Source organism: Plectropomus leopardus, chromosome 6, assembly GCF_008729295.1.
Source record: "Plectropomus leopardus isolate mb chromosome 6, YSFRI_Pleo_2.0, whole genome shotgun sequence".
Taxonomy (NCBI): Eukaryota; Metazoa; Chordata; class Actinopteri; order Perciformes; family Serranidae; genus Plectropomus; species Plectropomus leopardus.
In genome coordinates, this window is record NC_056468.1 from 14,840,592 (window position 1) to 14,862,108 (window position 21,517).

Below are 21,517 nucleotides of genomic sequence, written 5' to 3' on the forward strand. Positions count from 1 at the left end.
ATGAAAAAAAAAGAATGTTGGACAGAATCTCCTCTTTGTCTCATTAGTATGCACTGGAGAAGGTATAGTATACCATGAGACAAAAAATGCTAATACCACTACTGGCTCTGTAAGCGTTTTTCACCATAGTAAGAGTTTAAATGATTCACAGGGGAGCTGCAACACACAGGAGTGCATTTGAAATGAGATGATAGTTGCCTTTTTTTTCACTCCTCTTTGAGTTCACAACACCATCTCACAGAATCACCAAGTCAGAGGAGGTTGCTTGTTAAAACGAGCAGTAGTAGATGTGCAAACAAGGAAAAACATAAAAAACACTCTGAGGTGTTAGGCATGCTGGCCCCGGTGCTTCTTTAAACATCATGAAGTGTACAGCATGTATGCAGGGCAGCACTCCCATTAAAACTGTTCAGTGTGTATTTATGTTCTCAGGTTTTTTTTAATCTTTCTTCAACATGTGAGACACGGCACATCAACAGTTGTGATTAGTCATATGCAGTAAATAAGGTGCAACAGGTTAAATTGCAGGAGAATCCACATAAACTGAACAAGCAAGATGAAAAAGTAACTAGTGAATCAAATTCACAAATTTCATCGTGGAGCTATATGCACATCTGGCCTGTAAACACATGTTCATTTTCATAAAACAGAGCTACATTGGAGTACTACATTCGTTTTACGAATTTGACTTGTGCAGTCAAATAAATGATTGCTCTGTGATAAATGTCCTCCTAGCACCTAGTCATTCAGTTGCTTATTAAACTGTGGCATTGGTATTAGCCTTGTCCCTTATAATAATCAGACATACAGCTCAGCTTCATAAAAAAAACACCCAAAAAAGCTGTGTCTAGACATAATGATGTCCTAATGGTGACTTATGTTGGTTTTAAATGTACGTGGAAATGCTATTGTTGCAGCAGTCATGAGAGGACAACATATTTTGTAGTAGTTGATATTATGAGCGTCTCCATAATTACTGTACATGTATTACTCATATTACTTACCCTCATCACATTGCTACTTTTAGTATGCGCTTATTGATTGAGTTTTAGATTTCAGGCATCTGCTCCTCAAATCAAACCTGTGCTGCTGGGTGGTTGGAATTGAAACAGTAAAATTTGACACCCATTTATGCATTATAAAGAGAAATGCAATGAGCAACTAATGAGAAATAGCCTTTGACATTTCAAGGTTATAAAAAATAATGTATCAGAAGGGATGTTTATCTTTCTTTATTTTGATAGGAATCCAAAAAGGGGTGCTTCTATCTTTCCGATACCTGGAAGCCCAAATTTATACCGTATATGTACTGTCTTGTTAGGGGGTGGGAGATGGTAATGCTTCAAAAGAAGCATATCAGCAATATTTTTCGGCTGGTTCTTTTCTGCTGAGCCAGCACATGGAGGCCTGGATCTGCATGTTCCTGACGGATGCGCTCTCCTCTGTTCAAAGCGACACTGCACTCTGTTTGCGAGGCGTGTCAGCGTGATCTCGAACTGGCATTGACTCGCTTCTGGCCCGTTGACAGGTTCGGTAGGCAGCAGGGTGACCAGCTTGTCTGTCTGCGATGTCAGCAACACTTGACGCTCCCTGCTCAGTTTGTCACCGCACAGAATTCAGTGGTGACAAGCACATGGGAAAAACCTGCTAATGCTCTGCAGTCTGCCAGCATGCTTGTTGTGTGAGAGATGTTTTTCAATTTTTTAATCTTATTGACTTTGTTTGTGCACCAGAAAGTTTTCTTATCTATTTTTCAGTCTGTATATCTACCTGTCGTCATTTTCCCTCCTCACATCTCCTATTTATTCCTGTTTCCATCTTTCATGCTGTCATAACATTCTCTGCTGTTTTCCGTTCATCAATGTACACCTTGTATTTTCTTTCAAGCTGCCATTCTTCCTCTGTCTCTCTTGATCATGCTCTACCTTTACTGGCTCACTCTTCCCCCCGGTCTTGTTTCACCTCCTCCCACCTTCTCCTCCTCCATCTTTTTTTCTCAGTGGAAGATCTTTCCTCTTCATTATTTATGGAGAGTGGCTGGGTTGTGCAGCTGTCAGATGCAGCAGACAAGAGTGCTGTTAGTCTAGCATTAACCTACTGAATTCAAGGCAAACTCATATCTCAAATGTTCTGAAAGCAAACATTTCCTTGTCACCGTACCTGTGAACGTAATTTGTCACAACTCACCATGTGTCACCTCTCAGCCGAATGGCTGCAAAGGGAAGTAAGATACAGCTTGTGTCAGGATGTGGTGTTCAATTACAGTTATACAGTTTCAATCTACAGCTGACAAAATTACAGAAATGTGAAAAAAATTTCCTTTTCTATATGTGGGTTTTTCATGAAAGGTATGATGAGACGTTTCTACATGGCGAGGTGTTAAAGTGTCAGCTATGAACTGGCCAAGATGCTTTAATCGTGCTGTCAGTGACAGGGGAGTTGCAGATACGTTCTGTGAACAGGGGTATGCTGGGTCACATCTACGGTCAGGAAAAAGGGATCCCTCACAAATAGTCAACAGCTTCACTTCCCCCAAAATCAGCACTCAGACATTAAAACTTATTTAGGCAGAAGTTAGTTGCCAGACCTATCTCCACAGCACTGTCTCAGCGTTGGAGAAAGGTCTCAAATCACAGTTATCTTACTGCTATAGAGGAAAAAACGCTATTGCTTGTTATATTTCTTTACAGTCATCGCAGGTGATGCCTGAAGCAGTGACCGGGCCCTTGCAAAACCGTGTTGGGGTGAACTTGTTTTGTGGAACATATGCACATAGGGAAGCGATCACTGTCTTTGAAATGGCAACAGCACACAAAAAACATTTGTTTGTCATTGTGTGATTCAGCTTTTAGTGATAAAAACACAAACATAATTTGCCAATCATTGCCCTCGAGGTAAAGCATGACTATACTTAAGCTCTAAACACACTAAACTTGGTGTTTCCATTAAAACCACAGACAAGTCGCTGGCTTTATGTGGCTCCAGCAGACCATTCTTATCACAATATCACAGAAGCTCGTGTGAAGGAAACATGCACCAAATACAAGATGTGGCTGGCCATGTCAGAAAACAGATCAACATCTGCCACGAAAGTCCTGCAAGATAGAGACTGGGCATTTTTCGACATGCGCTCACAAGTGTTTTTATCAATGGTAGATTTTTACAACAATTCGCAGAAAGAACAAAGAAGACAAAACATGTTATTTACAGTGTACAAGTTGTTCAGGCAGAGATTGTTGTTGTGTCCCATAGAGAAAGGGATTTGGAAATAATAACGGGCAGAGAGCGGAGGGAAGGGAGAGTGGCAACCGAAACCAACAGCCTTGAGGCAGGTTGATAGCTACGGTTTACATCCCCGGAGTCAGACCAAACAGGAGTAAATCTTTTAACAGACAAAAAGGCTCTTATATTCTGCTGTGTTTAATCACTTTTTCCAGAACATTTTTCTACCACAGAAAAAAACCAAGTACATATAATCAGAATAATACGTGCAGTGATTAAATCTTAACATTTTGCTGTGGCATGGCATCTCAATGAACTATAATACTGTCTATTGTCATGCTCTACTGGCCTAGCCTTTTCCTCAGCACAGTAAAATTCAAACTAACTGAATTAAATCAGTGCTTTAAACTGAATTAAACTAATTTACTTGTGCAATCACAATCCATTAACTGGACCACTGAGTCATAAATCACTAGCCAGATGCAACAGGACACGAGAAAAACAACATATGCATCGAGAACTTTTAAAACAGAACCATTTTTTATTCAAATAATGCCTCATTAAGCTTCCATACTGCAGTAGATGAATGGCTATGAGGAAGATTGAAACACTGCCAAACAATTTTCAAGCTGCTCAAGTAGAGGGAAACAAGAGCTTATCATGGATTGCGTGAGTTAGGGGTTAACCACACAGACATACAGTAGAGACTGTAGATAAATACACACATGCATATTCACAGACTACAACTTAATCTCGCTCATCATGGGATTTACCATGAAAGAGGCTATCCCCTCTTCTGGTCTCCTCTCGTATATGTTATCTGTCGACCACCCATTTCATCATCAACCAAAATGGGCTAAACCAAGCAGCTCAGCCCTGACATCTGGTGCAGCTGGGAGGGGGTGTCTTGATACAGCTGGCAGAACGGATTGAAAGTGGGTTACTATGCTGGGTATGGAGGTCAGAGCTATAGATTAGAGTGACACACAGGGCAGCTAGGGTGAAACAGAGATCATGATGAGCAGGATGCGGGTGTTATAAAGAGCAGAGCGTAAGTGTGCTGCTCCTTTGTCGTGAGTCTCATGGCTTATTGTGGTCCGCAGAAAAGGACTGAATTGAAGAGATGATGTTTCCACTTCAACGGTTTTATCTCTCTGTCTGTTTGTCTTTATTTAGCTATTAGCCTCTTTATTCCATCTTCTCTGTCCTTCCCTCTGCTCTGTCTAGCTTTTTTGATGCAAGACTTAACATGTTTATTGGATATGACTCAGGTTTCAAGTATTACCACTTTGTTCCCCTTTGTCCCATAGTGCTGCTGCAATGTAAAGAGAAGATGTTACATAACTATACATATATACGCACTCACACCATTACATTTACTGTCAGCACACCCAAGCCTAAGGTTCAGTGAGTGGATAATATTAATGAATTCAGTCAAGTTGTCAAGCCTGACACCTAGAGAATGTGTCAGTCTTTTCAACTTGTTTTCCTCTCCTTGTTTACGTTATTTATTGCATGTTTTTATGGCAAATAATCACACAAAATAACATAAGTATAGGTGAATATTAGAGAATGTATACCATCCAATTTTACATCTATTTCCTCTAATTATTCTTAATCTAGTGTTTATCTAGGTATGTGTAAACTTACAGTTCCAGCATTGTGTCTTAACGCATTAAAAAGGTCCTTGTTTGTCCACCAGCAGTAGGATCAGCATTGTCCACAGGGTTTAAAAACTTTGAGCATATCCTAATGTGCTTTGACAGGAATTTATGCAGCTCTCCTGCTGCTCTGAACTGGATGTCCACAGAGACAGATAGGGAACGCAAGTCAGCACGGAGACTTCTGTCCTCAGTTGATCCTCTGTCCCCCTTTCCCCAAATCATTTAATACATGTGCATGCTGACTCTCCCACAGTCTGCACATTAAGGTCTTTTGAAGTGAGTTAGGGGTCAATACTGCTCTCACTCATGATACCGATACTAATAGAATAACTCATTTGATGCCACAGGCGTGCAGTATAGCTATACTTACGAACGTTTTAGTAGCTGAACTGCCAACTCCGTCAAATACGCTGCACTCGGCTTCACTACTCCACAGACTGCACGAGTTGTAGCTGCTGTTGTAGTGGGCCAATTGCTCATCGCATTAGATTGAATAACGTTTGTAGTGATTAACTTGAGCAAAACCATACAAGTCTTTTTCTTAGTCTGGGTAGAAGGAGGATTGAAAGCAGCTACTGTTTTACATGAGAAGTCCAGATACTACTTGTTACTGGGTTATTTTGTTTGGCCTTAAAGGTTTTGAGTTGCGATACCCAGCCCTACTCTAACCACAGGGAAATGTGAAACCACGAGTAAGCGTTCCTCTTCTCATCGAGATATGTCAATGCAGGATACCTTGAACTTTAGCAGACAGGTGACAAAGTCTTTGTCGTCACTGATCATGATCAACATGAGAATTAGTGTTGATTGATGCGTTGATTTCGGCTTCACCACTGTCCATCGTTGTTAAAAGGCTTTATAATAATGCATTTTCACTTTGCATTCACTGTTTAGTCACTCCAAGCTGTCTGAAATAGTTATTCTTTTTTTCTCATCAGTCATTGTGCTCAACACAATTGGGCTCACGTCTGACAGATTAATGACAGTTACTTGTTCCAGAAAGAAAAAGAGAGAAGAGAGATTAATATTTGGTCGTTTAATGACAATTCCAGAGGAGCCATTATTTAATTAAGAGCCCTTTGGGTGTTCATTCATCTTCTGGGAAGTAAACCTTTTAAATCACTGATGTATAAAGAGCTGTTGATTAAAGTAAAGGAAGGATGCATGTTGAATCCTTTGGAAGCTGATCACATGATAGATGTTGCACCACATATCATTGGGAGAACTGATTCTGCCAAGTCAGACTTTATAGTATAGACAAGTTAAAGACATACGTCATGTTTAGACACTATACTATGTAACACCTAACAGTGGATTCACTCCAGTGTGACGCAAGGTGTAAAGCCAAAGTAACAGAATTATATGCCAGCAAATTAGAAATTAAGAGGACATTAAAAGCATAACTAATGCTATGTTCATGTTATGTGGCAGCTGTCAAATTTTCAGTCTAAGTAACTACCACCAAAAATCTTAAATTTCATTAATCAGTTACACTGTATGTGACCCAAGTAGTATGGAAGTTAGTGAAAAACACAGGACCATATCACCCTTTATGGTAATTATATCCTACCTAGCTAATTGATTTTTTTTGTTTGTTCTATCCACAAAACTCTGCTTATCATGCAATTATAGGTCAGTGAGAGATATAGCAACTATTCATATAGTGTATAACTTACACTTGAATAAAACATAGTAATGGTAATATTTGGCTACGTTATGGCATTATTACAAGTAAATTCTATAAGACCATCTCCAAGTTTCGATAGAGATAATTAAAAAATATATATATGTATATCTTAGGTAGACAACTATTATATACCATGCTTTTCTTCATCTTTTTTTCATCTAACCATAAAAGTGCAACTCTCTGAATTTAAAATGTTCTCTAAATACAAGCAGCTCTACAAGAACTTAACCTCAATAATATCCTGATTAAGTCAAATAAAATGGAGCACGAATCTGAGCAAACCTCTACTGTCAGAATTCCTTACTCCACAGTTTTTTATACGCTGTGCTATGGACATATTTTAATATGTGCCAAAAAGTTTTGAGGTTCACTTACTGCACTGAAAACCTGCAAGTATTAAGTGTATGAAAATTTCCTGTCATCACAGTTCATCCTGTATAATGAGTGTGGGTGGTTGTAGTATGTGGTATGTAGTATGCAGTATTCTTTTTGCTTTGGACAACAGCTCATTTTCCAGCTGAAGGTGCCAAACACGTTTTCAGTATAGCTGTAGTACAAACCTCATAAATCCTCTCAGCAACAATGTGCAGAGTGGGGGGGCACCCAGGCTGCAGCCCCTTGCTGCATGTCGTCCCCTCTCTCTCCCCCTTTCACACTTATGCTTTCCTATCATAATAAAATCAAAAAGCCAAAAAAAACCCAACCAAACAAAAAAAAACCCAACAATGTGCAAAGTTTTTTCATCCTTGAAAAATGAGGCCGATAGTTCAATTTACTCTTTCTTGTACTGACATTGAACAAATGAGCAAGTTTTCCCCTCTCAGTCACTGTGTCATTGCACTTTTTAATCACTTTATTGCTTTCCATCTCATTGACTGTGGCTCTCTCTCTAAGTTTCTCTTTTGTGATCATGAACAATTGATATACTGTGAAATAACACCATCTGGGCTGTTAAACCATCTTTTAGTGTCAGGATAATGGGAAAGGAGAGGGAGAGTGTGTGGTGACATCTGCATGTGTCTCAGGGAAAGCAGTGACATTCAGAGGTAAATGTGAGTTTAATAGTAGTTTAATAGTAAACATAAGATGTCTGCACTGCATGCAAATGACTAAAATCCCTTGTCCCCCAGTATTGACAGATTTAATATTCATTATTTTGGTGTTATCAAGGTGTTAATATATATTTGTCACTGTTCACTTATGTACTTACAAGTGTTTTAACTGTCATGTATTCAAACACATTTGGAAGTGTTACAGCTGTTATCAGCAGGAAATTATTATAGCTGCTGCATCAAGAGACTCATTACCCCGGTCTGAGACCAGCTTTATCTAAGAAGCTACAAGACAAAGTGAAGACACTTGCTCTTTGTACAGTGCACTGCCAGACTGTTATTAGGGAAAGCACACACCAAAGGTACCTCATTATATACCAGAGTGGCTGTTGGCTGTTTACCTGCCTGAGCCCTGCACTGTTTCTGCGCTCTGTCACATTACCCGGCTGCACATACTCAGGGGAGGAGAGGCTCAGTAATGGCCCTCAGATAGTGGTATTTTAATGGAGCAGCTTATTTGGTGGGGAGAGTTTAATGGAGAACATTTTTCAAGGCTTTGTGGCTGCCACTGTGTGATGCGAAAGAGAAATATGTGCATACGTTGCATATTTATCTGTGCCATCGGTTTGCACAAAAATTTACATTATATTGTGTGAGTATTTAATAATATTGAGTCCCAGACTGAGTAAAGGTTGTTTTGTGATTGTGATACTGTCACGTGTTCTTACTGAGAGGGAGAAAAAGTAAAGAGAGCAGGAGAGAGAAGGTGATTCTGATGAAAAGAGGCAGCAGAGAGTGGTGGTGATTTAATAATTATTGACGAAGTGATAATGACTTTTAGTTTCTGACAAACTCATTTCCATCTGTGACTAAAGCTGGCTGCATGGAAATATGGCTCAATCAGCAGTGTGAGGGTTTTACTGTAAGTGCAACATTTTATTTGAGTTTACTGTATTTCATTGATTTATTGGGTGTAGACTTTTAAAAGTGTTAGATGACCAATAAAACAATTTATTTTTGATATTTAGAGGTAAATTTTAAATGTTTCAGTATTCAGTATGTTTCCATGTGTTGCTTACATTCTGCAGAATGTCATTCTTTTTAACTTTTCTTTTTCTTTTTTTTTTTTTAAATTTATATGGTAGTTACTTAAGGGTACTCTAAATATTTGATGTACTGCAAGGTCACTGTAACCACAGATTTTCTTTTTTCTGTGCACTCTGTCTATGCTGGTATTGCCTGCTGTTATTTTTAAAATAGACAAGAAAGAGAGGCTTCAAAAACTAAAAGTGGGTGTTCAACTTTCATAGTAGACATCACACTGTTACTTCACTTAAACAGAAACTTTGAGAGTGTCAGGAGGGTCTTAAGGGAGAGATATACTGTAACATAAAGCTGGAAGCAACTTCAACCTGCATCTCCTCTTCTTCTTCTCCACCATCCGCCTCCACAATATGTCCTATAATTAGATCAAGTACATGAAAGATACATTTCTAGCAGTTCAATAGGCCTTGCTGACAGACCTCTAGAGCCTGTCCTATCCTTGTGTGTCTGTACACTGCATTTGTAGTCACACATTTATGAGCCTGTTCCCGTTTTAGTGATTTGGTATTTTAGGATAGAAATGGCAAAGCACCACACACAAGGGAATAACATGGGCTGATGTTCATTACAAATTATGCTTTTTTTAATCAGACATTAAACCCAATGGACCTGTCAGCTATCTGCTGGGCTCTTTCTTTTTTTTTGTTCCTGTATGTGAACGTGTGAATTTGTGTGTTAGTGAGTGTTTCTATGTGCATATGTAAAATGTGTGAATGTCTCTGTGTGTAGGTGTTGCATATGTGTATGATGCTGTGTTTGTGTGCTTTTATCTTTGAAAGCCTGAAATATTTGTTTGATGGATGACTACATACTCTGTGCAGGCACAGCTTGTTACAAGGCTCTGTGGCTGAAGAAGAATTCATACAAGAAATAATGGGATTGCTGTATTAGCCTGTGAAATATCACACGTCTGACAGGAGCTGTGTGAGGCTCAACCTTTATGTTAGACTCTCTTTTTCTGCTCACATTATATACTATTTTTGTGTTTGTGGAAAACAAAGGGATGTATTTTATCTCTGTCTGTGAAGTTAATTTTAGTTTTGTGTTTCTCTTGTGGTTGCATAGCAATGCCCATCCAGCATCTTATGTTTTAGCCTGTACAAGACCAGGATCCATACCCTCAAGGAAACAAACTCTCAAAGAGTAGACGAGAGATACAGACTACTGCGTAGCCTAAATTAAATTCTGATCCTTGGTAACCTATGTTTAGGCAGTTGAAAGACAAATGGACAATCATAGGCATAAATTGCCATATAAAAGTACTGGCATCTGCAGATATTTTTTGTAAGCAATCTATTGTTGGTTTAATTAATTAATTAGTTAGAAACTAGAATAATTAAATACACATCGACTTTAATTTTAAACACGTGACCCAGAGAAACAAAACTGCATTGTCCTGCCAGTGTGGCTCAACAGCATGATGTAGTGTTTGGCAAGATCATTCATCTCAGTGCCAACAGTTAAACTGCATTTATCAGCAGCTACGTGTCAAGTATTGTATCCTTGAATTACACACCAGGCCGCTCACCACTGCTGGAGGATCACTGATGGATGATTGCTAATTTGAGTGATTATTTTTGGGCTGCATGGAAACGGTTAAACTGTTGAATTGATTTAATTGGCCAGCTCCCATTATGAGATCAATTTAAGTTATATTAAAGAGCCACATTTACTTAAAGAGCATCATAATGTGTTTTGATTAATGTACAGTGGTAGCACTAGGAAAGTAAAATCATATTTCAGATCATTACTAAACTGCTCAGGTAATGGCTTTGAAGAGCTGATGGATCTCGGTTTTCAGTAAATAGCATGGAAATCAATGTAATGGACTCTGTGGAGTCTGATTTTATTCACATTTTAACTGGCTAAAATGGAAAAATATCATATCTTATGCAAAAAAGTCTTTCGTTATCCATTTAAAGAAAGTAAATCCATAAATGGATGTAATGGATTCTGTCCAAGTGTATTATATAAAAAAAGAGAAATTAGGAAAAGATACTTTCTGGCCTCTTGCACTGCTTTTTGTGAAGCACATGGATCTAGTCCAGCCTAAGGTACCACACTTAATATTACTGTAAAAAGCAAACCAACTATTACTCCCTTTTTTAAGACATTGAGTTTTTCATCTTAAGTGTTTGGACCTACAGCAAGACTGTAGATAACAGTAAATAAGTAAAAACTGTAAAGATAACAGGATTCTTGGACAGAAAAGCGGTTGGTCAGAGAGGACAGACAAATATAGGTTTAATGTTGGGTAGCAGAAAGTAGCATCTCAACTAACAGAAGGAGAACTGTCACAACATCCTTGTTAATGAGCAAAGAAAGAGCAGGTTATTGTTATGCAGGAATGGAAGTGCCGAGCCTGGAAATTACCTGCCATCGCTGTGAGAAACGATAGTCTGGCTCCACACACTGCCCAGGGCTAAATACAGGCTTCCTCCTCCATAAAGACACTGTCATGACATATAATCCAGGATAAGAAATATACGACTCCGGTTGATATCCCAAAAGGGAAGTTTTCTAAGCAGCTCTGTAACTTACCCGTTTGCCCTTTAAATGTGAATCTCCCAGTAGGCCGTTTCGCCGCTTTCAAGCAGCATTCAAGCTTTAAAGTGCAAGGCTTTGCTGAAAGTCTTTAACAATGGCACAGCGCACAGTCTCGTAGTACAACTTTCACAGTATCACAGAGCCACCATCAGCAGTAACTCTGGGGGGATAAAGATGCTTGCAGATAAGAAAATTTATTCAAACACAAAAGTATTTTCTGCCCCATGGCTGAATTATAGAAAGTAACTAGAAGACTGCATGCAGGCTTCGTGCTTCTGTGAATGCAAATTTTTAAATTTTCTTGAACAAGGATTAAGTCTTATCCTGATTCAAACTTTCTATTTCTCTCTTATCTCATGCTAAAAGATCTGCAGAACTTCTGGAACACAGGAAGTCAGAGCAGAAACTTAACTGACAGTGAAGCACCACCACATCAGGCAACATAGTGCTCTCACTGACCCTGGATTTCTACCGCTTGCATGTGCGTTGCGGAACGGCTGCTTTGCTCCGCGCTCCCTCATCCATCAACTCCCACCAGTTGCGGTTTTAGTGCGGCATGGCGCAGCATCAGCTGGAGTGGCGATACAGAGGAGTTCCTGCGGTAATTACGGAATCACGCTGTATCAGTACAGAAGAAGTAATAAATCCATTCACTCTCATAACTGCCGATATGGTGTGCCACGCCATTTCCTTTCTATGGTTGTCCTTATAAAAAGGATAATTTTGTGGTTTTCCACCTCCATAATTAGCCTTTCCTCGTCTGTGTTGTCTGGTGACCTCTGGAAATCTCTGACCTGTTGACTGCAGGCTGGATCCACTCATTGTGACGTTTTGTTGATGTAGTTAAGTAAAACACGATCGGACGTAAAAACGCCGAGTGTTTTATGAAAACATGAACATACTAGCTGGAGTAGTCTGAAAGAAACTGGGATGTATAGGCTGAGTGTGTATAACCTGATTTCTATTTGTTCATGTAAACACCATATCGCAAATATGATCATAACCAGGATAAGCCTCATCAACAGGTTATTCATGTCCATGTAACCACACTCATTGTAATTTGGTGGGGGGGGGGGGTGGGGGGGTGATGAACATTCATTAACACCCATTTTTTTTTTATTTTGTGTTTCGTTTGTTATTTTAATAGATAATACCCAGAGGCTTCTAGTTTTTACAATATTATCACCTTTTACCACTGCCAGAGTTTCTTTTGTAGAGTTTGGTTTAACCTTTCACAACTGGTTATTTTCAATCAGAGCCAGAGGAGCACGCCTGTCAGGAAGTGTGAAGTTATGGGTCTTGTACTGGTTGTGAGTACATCCTTGAAGAGTGCCTGTCAACACTTTGTGCTGAAAAAGAGATGGAACATTTTTGAGCTGCCAGATGACCAGGCTAGCCTTTTGACGTTTGTAACATTGCCACACTGAACTTTCTGCATCTAATCACTTTAGCCACTGATTGTTCTGTATTATCTCTATAAAGGCCAATCAGAAGAGCTTCAAAACACAAAACATGCAAAGATTTCACAAAACATGTAAAGAAAATGTTTCTACATGCCATAAAATGGCTTTACTTGGCCAGGCGGTCCCGACAAACTGTAACTCACACTGAACATTCACTGTTACATTCATGGTTTACTGCTTACGTGACATCCAGCTTACCTGCCTTTCACAGATACACCGTGTCTGTCTTCTCCTTCACCGCACACACACTGCCATGAACGCTTCTGTAGAGGCTGTGATAAACTCTGCTGTTTTCTGACAGTGTTTACATTCAGCTTTGTTTTGTCCTGTATTGTGCCCACACTACCCACATGGCATCTTTGTGTTATACCACCTTCTTCTCATCTTCATTTCTCCAGGATTTGAGTTGTTTGTCTCTCTGAATATTTCTTAAAGCTGCCTGCTGTAACAATGCTGACTTATCAGCAAAATACAGCTACTCAACAGTCTTTCAAAAGCAGTGCCCTCAGTATACACAGACCTCACTGTGAACAGCATCAAATCAACATCATGCAACTTCTTTTGACCTTAACAGCTTCAACATCATTTTGATGGTACCTTGACTTGTAATTTGGAGAATAGTGCCTCTGTCATTCCCACTCTATGCCCTGAGCGCCTGTTTTGCACGATATAACTCTGGTGAGCAGTTAAATTTCACAAGATATTTGTCAAACAGTTCACAGCACTATATCACACATACCAGCTGTTTTGTACAGACATCATGGCAGTGCCAAAGAATCATTGTTCAAACCCCAAACACCCTATGTAATGCATGAATTATTCTTTAAAATTAAGCAAAGTAATTTCAACTCTTTATGTCCCCCCAAATTCCGATTGGAGCACCCTTATTTGATATTGTGATTAAGCATTGGAGATGTTGACCTAAAAGGCCAAAACTTGTGTTCCCCTTTAGAACAGAAAGTGGTGGTGAAAAGGTCACCGATTCAATTTCAGTTTGCTGCACAAACCTGCCAGGGAGAGGACATCAAAGCTGTAAAATTCATTAGTTCAACAACATGAAACCTGTTGGTAATTTTGTCATATTGAATTTCATTTTGTATTATTACAACTGCTGCTGTGATCAAGGTATGACATTGTGTGCGTGGATCTTTTCTTGACTGGAAGTGGTTTTTAGTTCATAACATGCCTCTAAGCTCATGCTTGTGCAGTATCCAGATAATCAAGTCCTAACCCTCTTGTGCCCTCCCTCTCAGACAGTGAGCAGCAGATTATATGCATTGTGTCTGGCTAGAAACTGTTAGTGTGGAATACCCTATTGGATATTTGTTCTCATCTTTTCAGAGGTGTGACACGTCATCTATCTTAGTTATTGATGAAGGATCAGGCTCCTGTCTCTGATTCATTATTGATAACTCTAAACACCCACACAAACACAAAGGAACTGGACACACACACACACACACACACACACACACACACACACACACACACACACACACACACACACACACACACACTTACACATTGTGCATGCAATGATGTATAGATACAAACAGCCCCCTGGAGATGATTAGGGATTCAAGTTCTCCATCAATATTTGCAGTGCGATGTTGAACTCCTTTTATCCCATCAAAGTAGTAGTAGTTAATGGAAAGGGAAATTGGTATTGATTGATATTTGAATGGATTCAGTTGGGATTCAGTCAGAGGGGTTTTCTGCAAAATGCCAACGGCTTGTATTCAAATACACAGAGCACTTCCCAGTGTAGTTCTCCAGGGATTATTTGATGTAAATTTAAAGTGCTGCGATCGTTGAATGTCATTGGATTGGTGCCACATGTAGCTGTAATGGAACTCCTTTAGTTTACTGTATTTACATTGTGCTGCTGGATGCTATTTATTCACACAGATCTTGCTCTCATTTTTTTACATTAATGTTAAATTATATTTTGCATACAAAGTTTAAGTGAGAATTCTTGATTAAAAAAAACTAATAACATTCTTGAAGTTTTTTGTGCTCGGAAACCTAAATAAAATCTTGTAATCTTGCATTTTCATTTGTGTGTCATGTATCATGGCAGAATACTTTTATTACAGATAAATTGCAGTGAAGTGTAGGCCAAAAAAGCACAGACATACACCCAGTCTGTTGTTCTGTAAGGTCTCCCTCTGCCAGAATGTTATTTTGCCCTCTGGGACTTGAGGGAGGCTGAAAATTAGGCTGTGGCAGCAGTTGTTTAGTTCTCTGTCAGCTTCAAGGAATCACACAGAGGAACAGAGCAGGTGGAGTGGGGTGGACCTTGGCTGCCTTTTCTTTTCTTGCTCTTTTCTCCTTTTGTATCACTGTGAATGTGTTTGTAGTCTGTGTCTCTGCAGTGAGTGACTCTCCATTGAGGCCTCGGTGTGCAGAGGGAAGGGCTGAGGTCTAGTAGACTCGGGGACAGTCTGTCCTGAAGGATGGAGCAGAGTGATGGGCATTGAACAAAATGACTGACTCTAGACTTAAAGTCTCTGTGTGTATGTGAGAGTGTGTCTCTTTATGTCTGTGAGTATTTAAGCATTAACTTATTTTCACTTTACTTATACTGTACTTTTTTATTTGCCTGTGGTTGAGAATTGTTAGGCAACAATAGAGATTTCATCAATGTATAACATTTTCATAGGTTTCCTTAAAAAAACAAAAAAATGTCTCAATACACTACTGTATATTTGTTTGTGGTTAGGGTTGGGGCTACGTTAAAATTTTCAAACCAAAAACTGCACTGGAGTGGTATAATGAATTTTACCACCAGAACTTGTAGCACTTTACCAGGCAGCTGCTCTTGAGTGGAACATAATGACAGCGTGTTCTAACAGCTAATAGGCATCCGACAATCAAGTTGCATCCCAAAACATCGGAGCGCTTTCTCCATAATGAAACTATTAAATATGCGCTTTTGTTACATAATGTAAACAAACCACATAGTTGTGCAGTCAAGATCATACTGAATATGTAACCATGTAAAAGATAGGGGAATTCTTGCTATCTTCTTATGTTTGTCCTTTTTAAAGAGAAAACACAGGTTTATTATTGTGATATTCACTAAAAATGACACACAATATGGCCAGCAGCAAGTTGCCTAGCTTGTTATTAGCGATGGTCATTTACTTTCAGCTCCCTGTGGATCTCCCTCCAGCCTGCTGGCATCTTATCTTGATGTTCCGATTACAATAAGGAGGTGTCGTCTAGATAATTCCTCATCTCAGCTTCATCAATCAGCTGTTGCTTACTCACTGCCGCACTAGACACAGAGCTTCCAGCAAAGAAGTTCAGCTCTACATGCTGCACCGCCTTGCTTGCAACCAGTTAGGACATCTCTTTTGTCAGTTTCAAATCCAAAATGTTTCCATACTGGTGTAATTTTAGTTTTCTTCAGAAGGTAGAAGCTAGATTTATTAGTCATTTTCTAAACAAAGTTTAAAAAACAACATTACATGTGTCCTTGATCCTGCTACATCTTTGGAGTTGAAGGATGAGTTGATGGAAATCAGCTACTATGAAAATTTCATCTGATTGCTCGGGCATGTTGCTGCTGGTGGCATCATTCAATTCCTGCAGTGCATTTTTTGAATTTGCATTGGAGTCTTGTGTCCTTATGGCTTCCAACAAAGTCCACCAATCCAGTGCAACAGCTTGATCCGGGATGTTGGGGGTTAACCATGTCTCTGTGAAGATATGTGCAGAGCAGTCTCTGGATTCTCATTGCTGAGAGAGCCTCAATCACATCTCATCCAGTTTATTCTCCTGCGACTGCACATTAGCGAGAAGGAATGGTAGACGAACAGCTCTCAGTCTAAGTGGGGTCAGCCTCACCCTGATGCTGGCTCTCCTCCCTCTCTCTGTCTTGTGCTTTCAGTTTTGTTTCTCCCCTCTAGTCTGACTGGCTGATCAGTGTATGCTGTTGGTGGGGATCCTCTCACGGTCTGCTCCATTCAATCCAAACTCCACACAACTTTTCCAGATGATGATAAGTGCTTCTCTTTCGTAGAAAAGTCATGCTTTAGCAGAAGGGGCCATGGTGCAAAAAAAATAGAAAAATATACAGGATATACAAATACATATAAATATACAATATATAGGAGCTACTGGCTGCTGCATCTACATGCACTGCCATTGTCATAGCTTCAGTATATTGTCTCGTTTCCCCAAAGACCACATGTACTTAAGTAAACAAACACAATATGCAGCGCTCTCCCCTCCCACCACTACTGACAGATCTCAGATCTCCTTCGTGTTGCTGCTGCTCCACTCACGACCTGTTAGACGCTAGTGGCCCTACACTGATTATAAACGTGAATGTATTTTTATATCAATCACATATTCATATCGCCTATTTACTAGTGCAATACAAGTTGGATTTAGTGTAGTTATGCCATCAGCACAGGTTGCTGATTGAGGCTATCTTTTAATTTGCCAAAACACGTCAAATGCCAGTTTAGCGGCAGTTAAAACCTGTAAAACCTGAAATCAACCCAACTCTGATTATGGTTTCTTATATAGACAAACTGATACTGGATTTTACTCACTTTTTGAAACCATTCTAATCTTGGGCAAAACCTGAGATTTTAAATAGAGTGAGTTAGCCCAATCAACATCACCCATACCCATGCGTTTTTATATGCAACACAAAGAAACCCTTGTCTTTCACTGTATCGTTCTTTCTGTACATGGTTTTAACGGTTCTAACTTGAAAGCCTGTTGGTCTGTTTTATCTGCTTGTTTGCTTTAGCAAAGACTTCATTGATCCCTTCGTGTGTACTGTCGCTCACTCAAAGAGCCTGCACCATCTGCAAATCCATTTCAAATCCTGTGCCCCCTTATTATATTTGTGTGCATCAGTGTGTGTCTGTGTTTTTAACTTGTGTGTTTGTTAGTGGTACTGTACGTGATACACAAAATAAATACCAACATCTGAAAAATACAAAGTACTGAAGATCTCATACATGTGCAGCAGAGGAAAAAAAAACACGTGTGCTGGCATTTTCTGTGTCTGTGGACTTTTTTTTTTATCTATTTCTTAATCGCTGTGTGTTATGATGAGACCTGACTAGACATTGTGTCGATCTGTGTGTCACTGTTTGTTAGTCATGTTTATAGATAAAAGGGCTTAATGTTACATGGTCAGACCCTCGCAACTGATGTCCAATCCTATTGGTTGTATCCACCAGCAGTTCAATTACAGTGACTTACATGCACTGTTGACCCTAGGTTTATCTTATCCAAACACACAGCTTGAACTCTATCTGTCCCTGAATGTTCACATCGGATTTCTCTAGATATTTTTTTGAGCTGGTGCACCTGTTACCTAACAGCAGATTACATTTTTTTGTTTCAGTTTTTTCTCTTCCCTAAAAGATTCACTCTGTCTCCCTTCCCCTCTGGTTTGTGCCTGTTTGAAAGTCTGTACTAATGGTTGACTTTCCCATGGAGAACACCTCATTTCCCATCCAGCTGCAGTGGTTTGAAATGCTGCTATGTTTATTCTATACTACCCCCTGGACATAAAAATGTTGATAACCATAATCATAGGAATAACAGTGGAAACTGCTTATAGTGATCACAGTTACAGTTATCAGTCAAATAGTCTCCTTACAGTTTTCATTTGGGTCTTTTTAATGCATAAAAAAATATTGAAGAAAAAAAATAAAACTACAGTAATTGAATTTAGGGTTGGAAATTAACAAGTATGTTCACCAGCCACTGTTGCAGATTTCAAAATCTACCAGCTGCGCTATAGATTAGTTTTTTTGGCTGGTAAGTGAGAAATTTAGAAGCCACTTGCATATTTTACCAGCATTTGGCTGTTGGCTGCTTCTAATTTCCAACCCTGACTGATTTTTTTTTGTGTTTTACTTTACTCCCATAATACTTGAATTAAACCGTCTGCTTCCAGCTGGCTAACGGAAGTTGCATGCATTGAAATCATGACAGGAAAAAAGTAGTCTCCTTGAAGCTCATGACAAACTGTCGAAACGAGCCAATGAAATGCAGCAGCTAAACTTGGTGTCCCTCAGGCTACCTTGTGTAGTCTACTCAAACAAAACGGTCATGGCTGTGATTGATGGAGACAGAATGTGAACGAGAAGAGCACCTGTGGTTGGAGTTGCCCTCTGAATAGTGGATTGACAATGCCTGGCCATGTAATGCTCTCTCGGTGCGGGAAATATGCGCTACACTAATCCATCTTTCTTATACAGTATGGTATTATAGTGAATTATCCACAGTGCAGTAGCCTAATTTAGAGTGTACAGTTATTTAAAAAGTGTTTGAAACAGTCACTAAAATTCTCTAAATAATAAAGCTGTCTGTTTCATCACTCTATGTTCATGTAGTAAATATACTAATGTCAATTAGATGGTGATAGTATTATCGGTATTAATAATCATCCAGTAATTGTTATTAATTTGACCCGAAACCAACGTGATCACTGTAAGTGGTTTCTGGTTATCGCTTTTAATGTGCTGAAAGTGGTAATAATACTGTTCGGCAAGTATCAGTGGGCTGCCAGTGCTGACATGTTGTTGCCTTAAGTGCAAACATTTACGAACACACACTTGCACACGCACACATGCGCGCGCTAGCTTGTTTGTGTCTCGATTGGCATATTTACTAATCTCCATATCCTCATGCATAGAAATGAAAGTTAATCATGGTATTCATTATAAATTATTATATGAGATGCTGAGGGCAACCCAAGAAAATCACTGTAATACGGTGGGCATACATGGACCGCAGTCTAATTATACTCACTATTATTATCCTGTAGCCTCAGTGTCCCTAAAGACTGGAAGAACAGTACTGCAACACCATAGCAGCATCATGCTACTTCTAAAAATAGTGTTAAATGTATATAGCTGTGATACATTTAGTTCACATCATCACACACAAATACAGATACTGTTTGGGGGTGTAATCCATCCTTCACTCTTATTTTAGACAGTGGCCCATGGTCGGTTTATGATTAAGGGCATTCAGGCATTATTGTAAGGGGAAACAATGTTATTAACAATTACAGGGAATGCTGTGAAAGCATCACAGTGAGTGTGCATTTTGATGATGGTGTTAATCCTCTTGGATTGTCATTCTCCTTTTACCACTTGCATCCAGCTGTCCAAAGATCACTCTGCTCTTCTGCTCCTCTCGAGTGGGAACTGCTCTTATGCTATCCTTGGTAGTCTGTAAGTAGCATCCCAGTGGCCCACTAGCATTTTTCTGCTCTTTTATGGTTATTCTTAGCCTCATCTCAGAGTGTGATAGCTATATAGACATGACAGGAGTACCCACACACGGTTTGTCTAATGTGGGGGAGAAAGAAATGAGGGTCAGAGAATAAGAATAAAATGAGCAAGAGATGGAGAATGAAAGTAAGCTGTGGAGGATCTCAGAGCATTGCTCATCATGTGACTTGCTGATGGGCCTCTGGCTCAAAGGGGAACCATGATCAGAGCCAGTGGGGGCTTCCTGTCAGAGTGGAGTACAGTACTGACCTCAGGGCTGCAGCGTGACATGTAAAGCCACAGAGATGACCTCTTCCAAGGGCCTGACACTCAGAGGCCTCCCAAGGAGGTTGCATGCTTGCTATGAGTAGTTGTCAAACTTCACATGCAGCACGTATTATGTAATGTAAAAACATTGACTTTTCAAAGCGTGAGATTTTTTTTCTGTTTACCTTTTTGGTCTTGTCTTACCAGTAAGCTTTTTGCTCTACTCATTTGATTTGTTTCGGAGCATGGGGATGCTGTAGCTAAGTTCTTATCTTGCATTTTGGACACAAACAATCAAAAACAGTCTTTCTTAGTCTCTAAATATTGATGGTACAGAATCAGATCAAAGGTTATCTGCTTTTTTAAAATAGAAATAACCATTATAATCCATCAGAATTATTAAAATGTTGACTACTTTGAAATAGCTACAATCTAATTTTTGAGAATATGAGTCTAATCTCTCATATGTGCTTGCTTATTGCACTTATGGACCATAAGCCCTTAAAATAGTCAAGTTTGTGTTCATTTTTTGACTACAAAGTTTTGTTTGACTTGTGCACTCTATAGGGCTGCATGATATGCAAATTATATATACATATATTAAACTATAATAAATATTAAAAAGAAAATCATATTGCAATTATTTCGACAGATTGTGGTGATTGCATTGTGTGAGTAAAAATGATGATGTTGTGATTTTTGCTGGGGGTCCTTCTTTACCAAGCAAGCATTTTCCCCTTACCCCTGGAATAAGATTTTGTAAGACCAAGGCATCACCACAATGCTTCCTTTATAAAGGTATTTTGTGTGTACACATTTTACCTTTTTATAAAAAAAAAAGAAGAAGCTCCTATAAGTTGCATTCGACCATATAAGGATTTTAATAATAGTTTAATTAATTGTTCAGCCCTAGAACTGTCATGCCTTCCTCTCTTCTTTGCTGAAACAGAGGTATTGTGTTTTTCTTTCCCCACCTTTTGTTTTTTCTTGTCTTTATACTCAAAATTATAACACTGAAATAAGCTGGGCTGTTTTCTGATAAACCTGTATAACTTAATATAACTCATCTGTGAGCTCTGCACAGGAGCAATCAACATAGTGGGGCCCAGTAATGGCAGAGCCCCCGCCGCCTCGGCCTCCTAGCCCAGCCATTGTACCAGCTGGATATTGTCCATGAAGAAATGGAACAACCTGGCCATCCGAGAGCCGGACAGTGTAGGAGGCTCTGTTTGTTCTTCCTGTTACCTCAACTGCC